Source organism: Scardinius erythrophthalmus (assembly GCF_964197995.2).
Source record: "Scardinius erythrophthalmus genome assembly, chromosome: 6".
Classification (NCBI taxonomy): domain Eukaryota; kingdom Metazoa; phylum Chordata; class Actinopteri; order Cypriniformes; family Leuciscidae; genus Scardinius; species Scardinius erythrophthalmus.
The window spans coordinates 22,625,329-22,639,898 of NC_138226.1; positions in this window are offsets into that span (position 1 = coordinate 22,625,329).

A 14,570-nucleotide genomic window follows, 5' to 3' on the forward strand; every position below is an offset into this window, starting at 1 on the left:
ATACCTCAAATCGTTCAGCTTGAGGAAATGTGTTCTACTTGAAGTGATTGGAGATGTGAAATAATCTGCTCGATTAATGCATAGAACTTTTGCACTATCATTCAAGTTTGTACATGCTTGCTTAGTCTTTATTATTATTATTTGTCACTTTCTAATATAGTCATAACACTCAGTAGTGGTCAAAAGAAAATAAGGTAAATTACACTGTCTTTCTATAGGAATATACTTAAAATCTAAACTAGAAGTTATTCTGTTTATTTATTTATTTTCAAAGGAGCCACCTTAAATTACAGCTCTAGTTCTCTCAAGCTTCACAAGGTTCATCATGCTATTGAAAGACCCAGTATGTGTTGAGACTTGTTGACTGCTTTTCTGTTGTTCTGTTTTCCATTTTTTATGGTTTCTTTTAGCTTTGTAATGAAATTCATACTTGAGCGCAGTTTATTTTTGTCTCAAAAAGCACTGTAACACATTTTTTATACTTTTTCCTGAACAGCACAAAATTTGAATGTTGTAGAAGTAAGCGATTTGCAAGTTGATTTAAAGGTCTGTTCACACCTAGAGCTTTTAAGATAACTATGGAACTATATTATAGAAATGCTCAAGCACTTTAAAGGCGGCTGGAGGGGAAAATTATTCTGAAAGTGATAGTGCAAAGTCATGTTGGATTGGAAAGATCATATTTATGAATTGTAGGTACATTAACGCTACCACAAAGTTGTAAATATGAGTGGGAAACTCAGGATTTTCTTTAAATCCCTATATTTACGAGTTGGGGCCGTGTCAGTGAGAAACATGGTGGAATACCACAGTACAGAATAGGTATTTTAACAGCTTGACATTGTCAGGCTTTTTTATTTGCAACAAAATAATAATTGCCTGCGCAAAATATAGTAGCATTGTAATATAACAAAATATTACGTAAGGATTAAGGGTGTCACGATTTCGATTTTAAATCGAAATCGATCGAAATTAATGCTCAATCTCGATTATCGAATCAAAAAATGGAATCGTCGATGCTGTCACGCCCCCATGTCACGTCAGCTCGGCTTGCCAAGCGAAAAAAAAAACCACACGTGTTGAAGTGCTGCTAGAGCTGCCAACTCTCACGCATTCACCGTGAGACACACGCAATTGACACTTTTCACACGCTCTCACACAGAGAAAAATCGCGAAGCAAAGAGGACACGGAGACCGCCAGACAAGAGCAGGTTACTTTATGATATAAAAAAATCTCAGCTCTCAGATTCTGTCAATTTTATTACGAAATTCAAACAATAAATACCGCTTTGGCGCTTGTAAATGTTACGTGACAGATCCCTAGCGCACGTGAACCGATCATCTACTAGCTAATAGTAAAAAAAACACGAACACTGTTGAAAGATACTGTACAACTTACCGAAATGTATATTCCTCATACATAATATCAATCAATCAGTGTTTTTCGTCAGCGTGAAGAGGTCAATAACATAGCTGGAGAACATGTCACATTTACCTCAGGAAAGCCATGTGACCATAAAATAAGCTATAGCACGTAACGTTAGTTGGAAAGAAAAAATAGCTATAGAGAGTATTTTGCTAAATATGTGTTCTATATTACATATTATATTTTTTACTTAGGCTTTATCTTTAAATAAAGTTGTTATTATAATAAAAAACGCATTATATTTAATTATTTTTAACCTTAAATAATAGCCTACTAACATAGGGCTCTCTGTATGTTTACAGCATTAGGTGAGTTTATTTTTATTAATTTTTTTTAGACAAATTAACACCTATCTTGTGTAGCCTACCTAATATTTATCCAAATGAGTCAATATTAAATCAAATCACAATAATTGAATTGAATTGAAATAATAAAAAAAAGTGTAGCTTACCAGAAATTGTACCATGTAAACATTGTAACATGTTGTCACTAATCCTAATAAAATTCAGTTTAGTTACTAAAATGTTAGTGACAATCACAATACACTTATTGTGATGCAATTTCTTTTACAATCAAACAAATCGAGAATCGAATCGAACCGTGACTTTAGAATCGAAAATGTAATCGAATCGGGGATTTGGAGAATCGTGACACCCTTAGTAAGGATAAAGTTTATAGTAACTTCATTGATTAAAAACAAAGCAAAACACACCTGATGCACATTCTTTGTTCTTCATTTTCTTGTCGGTAATTAAGAAAATTTTAATTGGCATAAGTGACTTGATTTACGTCGTAAACACCACTTCCCAACTCATAAATACGAACTTCCCAGGAGGACTTGAACAAACCATGATTCCAGTGATATTGTTCTTTATTGTTATAGTTAAGCTGTGGACTTCCTGATTCTCAAGGAATTAGAACGATTAGTATTATATATATATTTTTTTTTTTTTTTTTTTTTTGACTCCACCTATTCATGAATGGAAAAATATATATATATACTGAGCAAACTCGTGTTCAAGACTGCAAATGTGGATGCACCTATTGTAGTGCTGATTGTAGTTCTCTCTAATGAAGTCACATGGCCAACATGTGTTTTAATACCATTTTTTTTCCAGAGTTGAGCCTGGCCTGCTGTTGTGATGTAAGGTTGGACTATATTTATCTGGGTTGTGCTGCATAAGCTCTTTTTGTCAGACAAGTGACATGAGCTCACTTGGCACCAATGGTTGGTATCATCTCCTCCCAAACAAACACATGGATCCCAGACCAAGCCCCTTGGTGGACTTTATTCCAGCAGGTGTCCTATGTCAACAACTACACTCGGATGCACAAGGTTATTGCAGTGGATGCTCAGGTGACAGGAAATGGCTGCCAGGAGGATACATGATGTCCTATTTTCACTAAGGTTGCCTGAGTTATGATTGACAGGCAGTTGTGTTATCATAGGCAGTATGCACTAACCTCTTCAGTATAAATAGGATTTATTCTGCATGCTGATCTATTTATAGGGCAGTGGAGCTACTGAGGTGCAAGTGGAAGGAGGAGATCTGCGGGAAAGCTTTTGTGACAGGATGTGTTCAATTAACTTTTCAAAGTTAATTTAATAAGATAATAAACACCTTTACCTGTAAAATATCCAAGGAAAACGTCTTGGGTTACTATGTTCTCTGAATAGGGAACGAGACGCTGTGTAGCGATGACGCAATGGATGGGAATGCCCTTGGGGCAGTGCCAATTCGTGAGCTTAGAATTATAAGGTTCTATCTCCACTTTTGGTCGAAATTGAGTTTTTGACATAATCTGATCCATTAGGTGTTTATTAATGCCTGTGTGGTGTTATTTTTGTAAAAAAAAATATTTTGTTAGTAGTTATTAATAAAATAAAAATCTCACAAAACATAAACCGAGTTGGGATTATAAGGTTCTATCTCCAGTAGATTCAATATCCAATCAAAACCCTGAATGAACATGGACGGACCAATCAAATCCCACCTCTTAGCTCTGTAGCCTGGACACAGAGCTAAGGGCTGGACATTAGCCTGGACATTTGAAGCCGGCGAAATATGGCATTTCCATCTTTCTATCTTTTTTTTATAACGAATCAATCGTTCTTTCTTTCTCTCTTACTAATCTATCTATCTATCTATCTATCTATCTATCTATCTATCTATCTATCTATCTATCTATCTATCTATCTATCTATCTTCCAACCTTTTTTATCTATCTATCTATCTATCTATCTATCTATCTATCTTCCAACCTTTTTTATCTATCCATCTATCTATCTATCCATCTATCCATCCATCTATCTATCTATCTATCTATCTATCTATCTATCTATCTATCTATCTTCCATCCTTTTTTATCTATCTATCTATCTATCTATCTATCTATCTATCTATCTATCTATCTATCTATCTATCTATCTATCTATCTATCTATCTATCTTCCAACCTTTTTTATCTATCTATCTATCTATCTATCTATCTATCTATCTATCTATCTATCTATCTATCTATCTACTGTATCTATCTATCTATCTATCTATCTATCTATCTATCTATCTATCTATCTATCTATCTATCTACTGTATCTATCTATCTATCTATCTATCTATCTATCTATCTATCTATCTATCTATCTATCTATCTATCTACTGTATCTATCTATCTATCTATCTATCTATCTATCTATCTATCTATCTATCTATCTATCTATCTATCTTCCAACCTTTTTTATCTATCTATCTATCTATCTATCTATCTATCTATCTATCTATCTATCTACTGTATCTATCTATCTATCTATCTATCTATCTATCTATCTATCTATCTATCTATCTATCTATCTATCTATCTATCTATCTACTGTATCTATCTATCTATCTATCTATCTATCTATCTATCTATCTATCTATCTATCTATCTATCTATCTATCTATCTATCTATCTTCCAACCTTTTTTATCTATCTATCTATCTATCTATCTATCTATCTATCTATCTATCTATCCTTAACTAATCAATCTTTCTTTTTTGCTAATCTATCTATCTTTCTTTCTTTCTTTCTTTCTTTCTTTCTTTCTTTCTTACTTGTATATCTTTATTTCTAACTAATCCATCTTTCTTTCTTTTTAATTAATCTATCTTTCTTTCTAACTAATCTTTCTTTCTTTCTTTCTAACTAATCTTTCTTTCTTTCTTTCTTTCTTTCACTAATCCATCTTTCTATCTTTCTAACTAATCTATCTTTCTTTCTTTCTTTTTAATATATCTTTATTTCTAACTCTTTCTTTCTTTCTTTCTTTCTAACTAATCCATCTTTCTTTCTTTCTAATCTATCTTTCTTTCTAACTAATCCATCTTTCTTTCTTTCTTTCTTTCTTTCACTAATCCATCTTTCTATCTTTCTAACTAATCTATCTTTCTTTCTTTTTAATATATCTTTATTTCTAACTCTTTCTTTCTTTCTTTCTAACTAATCCATCTTTCTTTCTTTCTAATCTATCTTTCTTTCTAACTAATCCATCTTTCTTTCTTTCTTTCTTTCTTTCTTTCTTTCTTTCTTTCTACCTAATCCATCTTTCTTTCTTTCTTTCTTTCTTTCTTTCTTTCTTTCTTTCTTTCTTTCTTTCTTTCTTTCTTTCTTTCTTTCTACCTAATCCATCTATCTTTCTTTCTTTCTTTCTTTCTTTCTTTCTAACTAATCTATCTTTCTTTCTAACCAATCTATCTTTCTTTATTTCTTTCTTTCTAACTAATCCATCTTTCTATCTTTCTAACTAATCTATCTTTCTTTCTAAATATTCTATCTTTCATTTTTTAAAATGTTTCAGAGCACAGAGGGGGTGGGGGTGGCTTGCTTGGCTTTGGTGTATACTATACTATTATATATTATATTATATACTACAAGCTGTGTGCTTGTATTATAAATATATAAATTGATTAAAATCAATGGTTATATACATTTATTCTTTGAAATGTGGGGTTTTATTTATAAAAGTGGAGATAGAACCTTATAATTCCAAACAGAATCAGAGCTCTCAGAATTATAAGGTTCTATCTCCATTTGGGCCATCTTAAAAAATCCCATTTCCAAATGTGCCAGGATTTCGATATTCTATCCTCAAAGTACCTGTGGGGTGATGGTCTTGTTGAGCTATAATAGTAGATTATACTACATAACAGTTTTGCCAGCTGGGATGTAAAAACTTTGATGCTCAATATCTCAGAACTACCCTAAACGGAGATAGAACCTTATAATTCTAAGCTCACGAATTGTCTGAACGCGTATAGAATCACGGCAATTCATTGGCTGATAGTGCGGGCACCTCCTCATTGGCACTACGTCATTCAATCTTAATGCAGTGAACGCGCCATCTGCTCCTCAGATTTTCTAACGAGGAAGACCTCCTCGGCAGCAAGAGGAACTTGGCAGCGAATGCAGCGCCTCATTCCCTATTCAGAGAACATGGGTTACATAAGTAACCCGAGACATTCTCGTTCACTCAGTCCTGCGTAGCGATGACGCAATAGGAACGATATACCACACACGCCAAGCTAAGCGCTGCCAGATTTGGCCATAAGAATTCTTTTTTTTTCTGGAACCAGAACAAAGTCAACCAGGACCAAGGCGACCACTTCATGCGGAAGAATCTGGGAACCAGGGGCCGCATCCAAATCCGGGTTATAAAACTTGATAAAAGTGTGCAGGGTGGACCAACTTGCCACAATACAAATGTCAACACAAAAGAGGTGAAGGGAGCTTCCACACCTCATAAGCCAAAGAAATTGCATCTCTCACCCAATAAGAGATCCTTTGCTTAGAAGGCAGCAAGCCCTCTGCGGCTGGCCCGAAGCATACAAAGAACTGAGATGACTTGCGCCAGAGCGATACACATACACCTTTAAAGCCCAAACAGGGCAAAGCAAATGGAGCCTATCCTCCCCCGTGAAGGAAAAGCAGGACAGAAAGAAGGAAGCACGACCACTTGATAGTGAAATGAAGTGGACAAAACTTTGGGGACATAACCAGACCTGGGTCGCAGAAACACCTTCACAAGACCCATGGGCAAACTCCATGCAAGGCCCACTCACAGAAAGAGCCTGTAGATCCCCCACACGCTTGAGAGAGGCTAATGCTAACAACAGATTCACGTGAGAGTCAGAATCAGGTCAGAAGCTGACTCCAAAGGTTGAAAAGGAGGTTCTAATAATCCATCTAAAACAACTGACAAATCCCAGGTGGGGACACTAACAGGACATGCAGGTCTCAAGCGTCTAACTCCATGCATAAACGAAGAGACCAGACAGTGTCTACCTAAGGGACCCTCGTCTGACTCCCGACGGGAGTAAACCCTCAAAGTATTCGCAGCCGCATCGGCATACTTATCCTGCAGGAATTCCAATACTGAACCAACCATGCAGCTGAATGAATCCACTGTACACCAAGACTCAATGACCTTCCACTTAGAAAAATACAGTCGTCTAGTAGAAGGCGCACTCAAATCCGGCCATGGATGAGCAAAGGCATCTATCCCCAGAGGCTGCTAATGAGAGTCAAGGGGCCACTGAGTCAAGTCTTGTGATGGAAAGAGGTCCACCTTTGCTTCGCCGAAAAGGCTTTTAATTCTGAGACAACATTTGGCGGAACAGCATCCATTCCCCTGACCTGAGTTTCTGTCACGACAGGAAGTCCGCTGCAAAGTTCAAGGCCCCTAGAACATGAACTGCTCTCAGCGAAAGGAACCTGTTTTGAGCCCATAGGATGAGGCAGCGCACATGCCTGTTCAGGGTACGTGACCACAATCCTCCCTGGCAATTTATGTGGGACATCACTGCCTTGTTGTCCATCCTGACAATAACATGACAGAGTAAAGACGACGCCCATCTTGACTCCTTTAAGCAAAAAAGAGAGCATGAAGGCAATTGCGCGATACACTCAGCAGACAGAAAGCTTTCATCCACCACAGGATGCTGCCTTGAGCCCCAGAAGTCTGGGACATGTGCCCACCACGACATAGCTGAGCCTGAAGTGGGCCAGGCACGCACGGAGACTGGAAACTCAAGCAGGGGCCAAACGGGCCTGCATCGAGAGAAAATCGAGCTGGACACCCAAGAATATGTTCCACTCAGAAGGTGGTAAGGTGCTCTTCTGAACATTCAGCCTGAGACCAAGAGACCGGAAGTGGTGAGGGACGTCCCTGTGACAACATAATAACTCTCTGGATTGAACCAGAATGAGGCAGTCATCTAGGTAATTTAGTACACAGATGTCTGCGGAGCCAAAGCCAGATCAAATGGAAGGACCCGAAATTGGTACACCTTCAGGTCCACTGTAACAAAACAGTTCCCTGTTCGGATCTGCGCCAGGAGAGTTTTTAATGTCAGCATCTTGAATTTTCCTTTGTAGAGGGAAGAATTCAGATGACGTAGGTCCGATATGGGGCGCAGACCCCTATCCTTCTTCAGAACGAGGAAGTAGTGCCTGAAAAAGCAGCGGTTCTAGTCCGAAGGGGGAACCTCCTCTATTGCTCCCTTCAGGAGGATCGACGTCACTTCCTGCTGCAGAACAGAAGCCTCTAGGGTGCAGCTTCCAGGTCCCATCTCATGATTTTCCTTTTATGGCCTATGCGTTAATTCTCTCTGTTAAACTCTTTTGGATTAATATTTCAGACTTGCATACTATGGTTACCCAAAATCACATGTGTATCATGGAGTTTTTATGAACTCCAATCTTTGCTCCCGATTTGTTATTTTGCATTACATTTTGCTAATTCTGTGACGCAAAAGGTACCGACTAGAGATAGTCGGGATCACCTCCACGCACGGCTTGGCCTCTGGAAGCACACTCCTTGAGCGAGGATGGACTCTCTACCACTCTGGAGTTGGCGATAGTGAGAAGCGGCGGGCTGGAGTGGGTTTGCTTATAGCCCCCCAGCTCAGCCACCATGTGTTGGAGTTCACCCCGGTGAACGAGAGGGTCGCTTCCCTGCGCCTTTGGGTCGGGGATAGGTCTCTCACTGTCATGTATGCCTACGGGCCAAATGGCAGTGCAGAGAACCCGGCCCTCTTGGAGTCTCTGGGAGGGGTGCTGGAAAGTGCGCTGACTGAGGACTCCGTCGTTCTACCTGGGGACTTCAACGCCCACGTGGGCAGTGACAGTGAAATCTGGAGGGGCGTGATTGGGAGGAACGGCCCCCCTGATCTGAACCCGAGCGGTGTTCTGTTATTGGACTTCTGTGCTAGTTACAGCTTGTCCATAACGAACACCATGTTCAAGCATAAGTACTGTGAGGGTCTGTTGGGAACGTTTGGCCGAGTCCCCTGTCAGAGAGATCTTCAACTCCCACCTCCGGCGGAGCTTTGAATGGATCCCAAGGGCGTCTGGAGATATTGAGTCCGAGTGGACTATGTTCTCCACCTTCATTGTCGACGTGGCTGCTCTGAGCTGTGGCCGTAAGGTCTCCAGTGCCTGTCGGTGAGGCCATGGAGAAGGACTACCGGTTGGCCTCGAAGAGATTCTGGCAAACCGTCCGGCGCCTCAAAAGAGGCAAGCAGTGCCCTACCAACACTGTTTACAGTGGAGGTGGGCAGCTGTTGACCTCAACTGGGGATATTGTCGGACGGTGGAAGGAATACTTCGAGGATCTTCTCAATCCCACTGAAACATTGAGGAAGCTGAGGCTGAGGGCTCGGAGGTGGACTCGTCCATCACCCAAGATGAAGTCACCGAGGTAGTCAAGAAGCTCCTCGGTGGCAAGGCAGGGATGGATGAGATCCGCCCTGAGTACCTCAAGTCTCTGGATGTTGTGGGGCTGTCTTGACTGACACACCTCTGCAACATCGCATGGCGGTACCTTTGGGCTGGCAGACCGGGGTAGTGGTCCCTCTTTTTAAGAAGGGGGACCGAAGGGAGTGTTCCAACTACAGGGGGATCACACTTCTCAGCCTCCCCGGGAAAGTCTATGCCAGGGTAATGGAGAGGAGAATTCGGCCGATAGTAGAACCTCGGATTCAGGAGGAACAATGCGGTTTTCGTCCCAGTCGTGGAGCACTGGACCAGCTCTATACCCTCTCCAGGGTGCTGGAGGGTTCATGGGAGTTTGCCCAACCAGTCCACATGTGCTTTGTGGATTTGGAGAAGGCATTCGACTGTGTCCCTCGCGGCGTCCTGTGGAGGGCGCTCTGGGAGTGTGGGGTCCGGGGCCCTTTGCTGAGGGCTGTCCGGTCCCTGTACGACCGGAGCAGGAGCTTGTTTCGCATTGCCGGCAGTAAGTCAGACTTGTTCCCGGTGACAACTTCACACTTTAAAAGTCACTGATCACAAGATTACGAACAGTTTTCTGTTTTTCTGAGAAAATGTATACTTATTTAAACTTATAGCCCTGATCCACAGAACCAACCAGGCTGGTGAAGTCAGAGCCAAAGGCCGCCCCATTAGTCAAACTAGCGGAAAAAGGCTGCTTCCGGGGTCTTAAGATCTCACAATGAAGGTCGCTGAAAAATGGTAGCTTCCTTCTAATGGGGCGCGAATTAGATTGGCCGCTCAGAAACCGCTCGTCAAGCTTAGAGGACTGAGAATTGTGAGGTTCGTCGGGCCACTCAATGTTGAGCTTCTCAGTACGTCTTCTTAGCACGTCCACAAACTCAGTGTAGGCCGTAGAAGGCAGTGCTTCCTGGCCGCTAGGCAGGAGAGTGTCAGCAGCAAGCCCAAAGGTGAATAAAACATCTTCCATTCCATTCCCCAAGGGTGTTCCCTTTGCGTCATCGATACTCAGTGTTGAGTGAACCTATGAAAGAGAACATTCAGAGTTTTATACAATAATTTATTGGTCATATTAGGGAATTTTAACGAGCATAAAGATCCATTGTCGATAGTAGCGATGTATGAAGCACAACTCACACAGAAGTAACTTTCAAAACAATCAGCTTTCTGTTTCTAAACACGGACAGTATGTGTGATCAGCTTGATCCTGTTGTAAAATTTAAATGGGAAATATTTTGCCCTCACACATATCTCCAAATCTTGTGGATTCCTTTTGAATTGAATTCACCTGCAAAAATCTGCAGAACAATGGAAAACGTTACTCATAATTAGGTTCAGGAATGTCAATATTAAACTACACTTAACTCATGCTGCAGTGTAAACATGAATGCCATGAAATGCCGTTTGTTGAGATACTATTACTTTTCATTTGGTAAATAATAAAATTGGTGAAAAGAAAATCATATCTATATCAGACCTAAACTAGGAAGGCCTGGTTTAAAGACCAGAATATTTATTTCGCAGTGGGCTCTTTTGAAATGGGCCAGTAATCTACCAATCAGAACACCTTAGCAACTGCATAGTAACATGCAAAAAAAACAACAACAAAAAAACAATTTAGAGCAATTTAGCAACCACATAACAATGTGATGAAAAAAACAGTTAGAACATCCTAACAACTGTGTGGTAACATGCTGCTATTCTGCGGGAAATAATTTCCTAACCTGTAGCTGAAATCTTAAATAAGCTGTTATTTTGGGCAAAAGTTCTAGATATTTTAGGTTAGCCACCAACTCTTGACATTTGTTTGTTCATCCTGAGCTGACAGCACTCTTCCATCAGGGATTATTTTTCATAAATGATGAATGTTCAGCATGGTCGTCGATAACACTATGGAATGATTTTAAACAGACACAGTTTGATCAATGAGGAAGCAAATCAGTTGAGAAGTACTGTACTGTTGATTCACAGTTTATTTGCAGCATTTGATTCTTTTGGGGATGAACAGTGTGGAGAAATGTCATAGTGTGAATTCATAGCATAATAATGTTTTATCAGTGATTAAACAGACATCATTACAGAAGTTTTGTTACAAATTATCAGCATAATAATTTGAGGGGAAAAATAATGAATAAATAATAATGAGTTATTTTGAAACTATCTAACACAATTTGATTCAGTGGAAGAAACTCTGCCCTTTTGTAAATAAGTTCAAATGATTAATGTTACAATATTTGATGTCTGACCCAGAAATACTGCTTATTCCTTTTACTTCATAACATTTCATTGATTTAAAGTTTCCAAAATTCTAGTTTCACTGTAAAAAATTATATGATCAATAAGTTATGACTACATATGTTTTTACATTGCTTTAACTCATCTTTTAACTCAACTTTTTTTAGTCAGTTTAATGTAATTTAAGTTGAAAAGAGATAAGTTGATTGTACTTAAAATTTCAAGGCAGCAACTTTTTTTACAGTGTTGTTTTCAGGTTTAATTTAGAGTTTCAGACTTTTTTTGGAAATGTTAGGTAAAAATGTTTGAGCCCTTTTGAAACCACAGCTAGTGTTTTTCAGCCCGTGTCCCCTCGCAGTGCATCCAGTTGGGGGCGTCCTACATTGGACGTGTTGGAGCCAAAATTAAACCAGGACGGGCCAGGGCAGAATGGAGACATTAAATTCTTTCACATTTGGGCGTGAGTTTTGTTTCCAGATAACTGGCCATCGCTCTCCATGCAGACATGACTCTGATCCCTGCTTCAGGAACACTGGAATGTGGTCTCTCTCTTTTTTTCTTTCTGTTTGAGTGACGCAAAGCACGCTGAGGTTACCCCACCTATTTGAGTGTGCTTGTGAACTTTGGCACCTCCCTGCGTTTGTGAGCGTGTGTGTGTATGTTTTCTTTGTACTGCACAGGGCACAAATCTGCTTAACATTTCAGTTCAAAATCCAAATTATGTACAAGAGAGATAAATCAGCGGCTAGAACAAGAAGAACAGGCTGTTTTGTGAAGGCACGTGCAGGTATGACAAACCCTCTTTTTTTGAAGAGGCAGCTTTTTTCTTTCTTTTCCATCAGTTAGAGTTGGCCAGACTCCAATAACTTGTCCCATTGATCTAAAGCGAAAACGGCCCTGAGCGCACACACAGCCTGCCGGGCGAGAGGGCAGGCGGATGTAAAAACATTTTTTCACCCTCGTGGGTTTTTTTGTTTGGGCTCAATCCCCAGTCCTTTCAGGGGACATAAAGAAAGCGCTGCCCTCAGCAGGGTCATGTGGGATAGAGCCCCGGCAGAGGCGAGAGGCAGACTATAGGTGGCGATTAGGCCCTCTAATGTGTGATGAATCCTTTTACAATCACATGATATGAACTAATGTCACCATTTAATTATAAAACAACAGAGAGTGAGCTGAGGGAGGAGGAGTTTATGTTGGTTTGGGAACACAGCGACCAGCTGTACTAAAGTGAGAAGCACCAGCATGGATGACCACCACAGTTCTAACATTTTTTAAAATTGTTAAAACTTCCCTGCTCATGTAAGATGTCGGCCGGAATTACGCAGTTGTTATCCCAAACGGCTCGTTTTGAAGGACTTATTTGTAATGTCGTTAAATTTAGGATGGTCTATATGGGTTTAGAAAGAAGTGATAGCCTACAGCCCATTTTAAACAGAACAACAGACACTCATTGTGAATGAACATGACCTGTGTAAGTTCACTCGGAGTCACTGTCACTGCCATTTTGCTTTTAGACACAGACCCTTGTTTAGTATATAAGCACGAGTCCAGACATTCTCTGTACTGAACTAGAATGGTGCGAGAGTGTGTTCACAGAGAGATCTGTGTGCCCTGCCATTGTCTTCTGGTTCATTCTACAATGCAGTGACAGATGCTGTTACTAACTTTCAGCTGGCAAAAGGTCAAACTGCAATGCACACCAATCCTATACAATACTATGTATGTTTGAACTTTAACTTACAGTATATTTATTTACATTCTTATAATCAATATTTACAATTGGTTTATTTTTTTAAGTCTTTTCATAGGGCATGATAATATGTGTTACTGCTCAATAAGCTAGAGTACAAACAAGTTAGCAAAATATTTCTAAATAATATATATATATATATATATATATATATATATATACATACAAAAATGTGAGGGGTACTGTATATGTGAGATACTGTATATATATATATATATATATATATATATATATATATATATTAGTGCTGTCAATCGATAAAAAAAATTAACTAATTTATTGCACATTTTTCTGTAATTAATCAAAAAAAATTCTTACAGAATAATTAATTATAAAATAAAAATAATTGTAAAAAAAAATTCTCTTTGCGTTCATTTAACACTTTTTAACTCATTTAGGACTTAAAAAAGTTACAAAGTTACTTGATAAAATGAGAATTTTGGCATAATTCTTTTGTTTTGACATAATTCATAGTTTTTGTCCGCGAAACAGAGCTGAATGCATAGCTGCCATGCTGTCTGAAGCGGCATTCTGTGTGCGCGACTCAGGTGTTTGTCCACAGAGAGTTGCTTCACAGACAAGCACACCAGTACAGATTTGAGTTCTTATCGCGCTTGAATTTGTTAATAGCACTTGAATGAATGATAGCGTGTTCATATACTGTAGCTCAGCCAACAGTTTACTGAAAAACAGATAAACTGAAAACCTTTAATGAAAAAAGTAATCGCATTGGTGAACTCGTTAATTTTGACAGCACTAATATATATATATATATATATATATATATTATACAGTATATACAGTATATACAGTATATACACTCACCTAAAGGATTATTAGGAACACCTGTTCAATTTCTCATTAATGCAATTATCTAATCAACCAATCACATGGCAGTTGCTTCAATGCATTTAGGGGTGTGGTCCTGGTCAAGACAATCTCCTGAACTCCAAACTGAATGTCAGAATGGGAAAGAAAGGTGATTTAAGCAATTTTGAGCGTGGCATGGTTGTTGGTGCCAGACGGGCCGGTCTGAGTATTTCACAATCTGCTCAGTTACTGGGATTTTCACGCACAACCATTTCTAGGGTTTACAAAGAATGGTGTGAAAAGGGAAAAACATCCAGTATGAGGCAGTCCTGTGGGCGAAAATGCCTTGTTGATGCTAGAGGTCAGAGGATAATGGGCCGACTGATTCAAGCTGATAGAAGAACAACTTTGACTGAAATAACCACTTGTTACAACCGAGGTATGTAGCAAAGCATTTGTGAAGCCACAACACGCACAACCTTGAGGCGGATGGGCTACAACAGCAGAAGACCCCACCGGGTACCACTCATCTCCACTACAAATAGGAAAAAGAGGCTACAATTTGCACAAGCTCACCAAA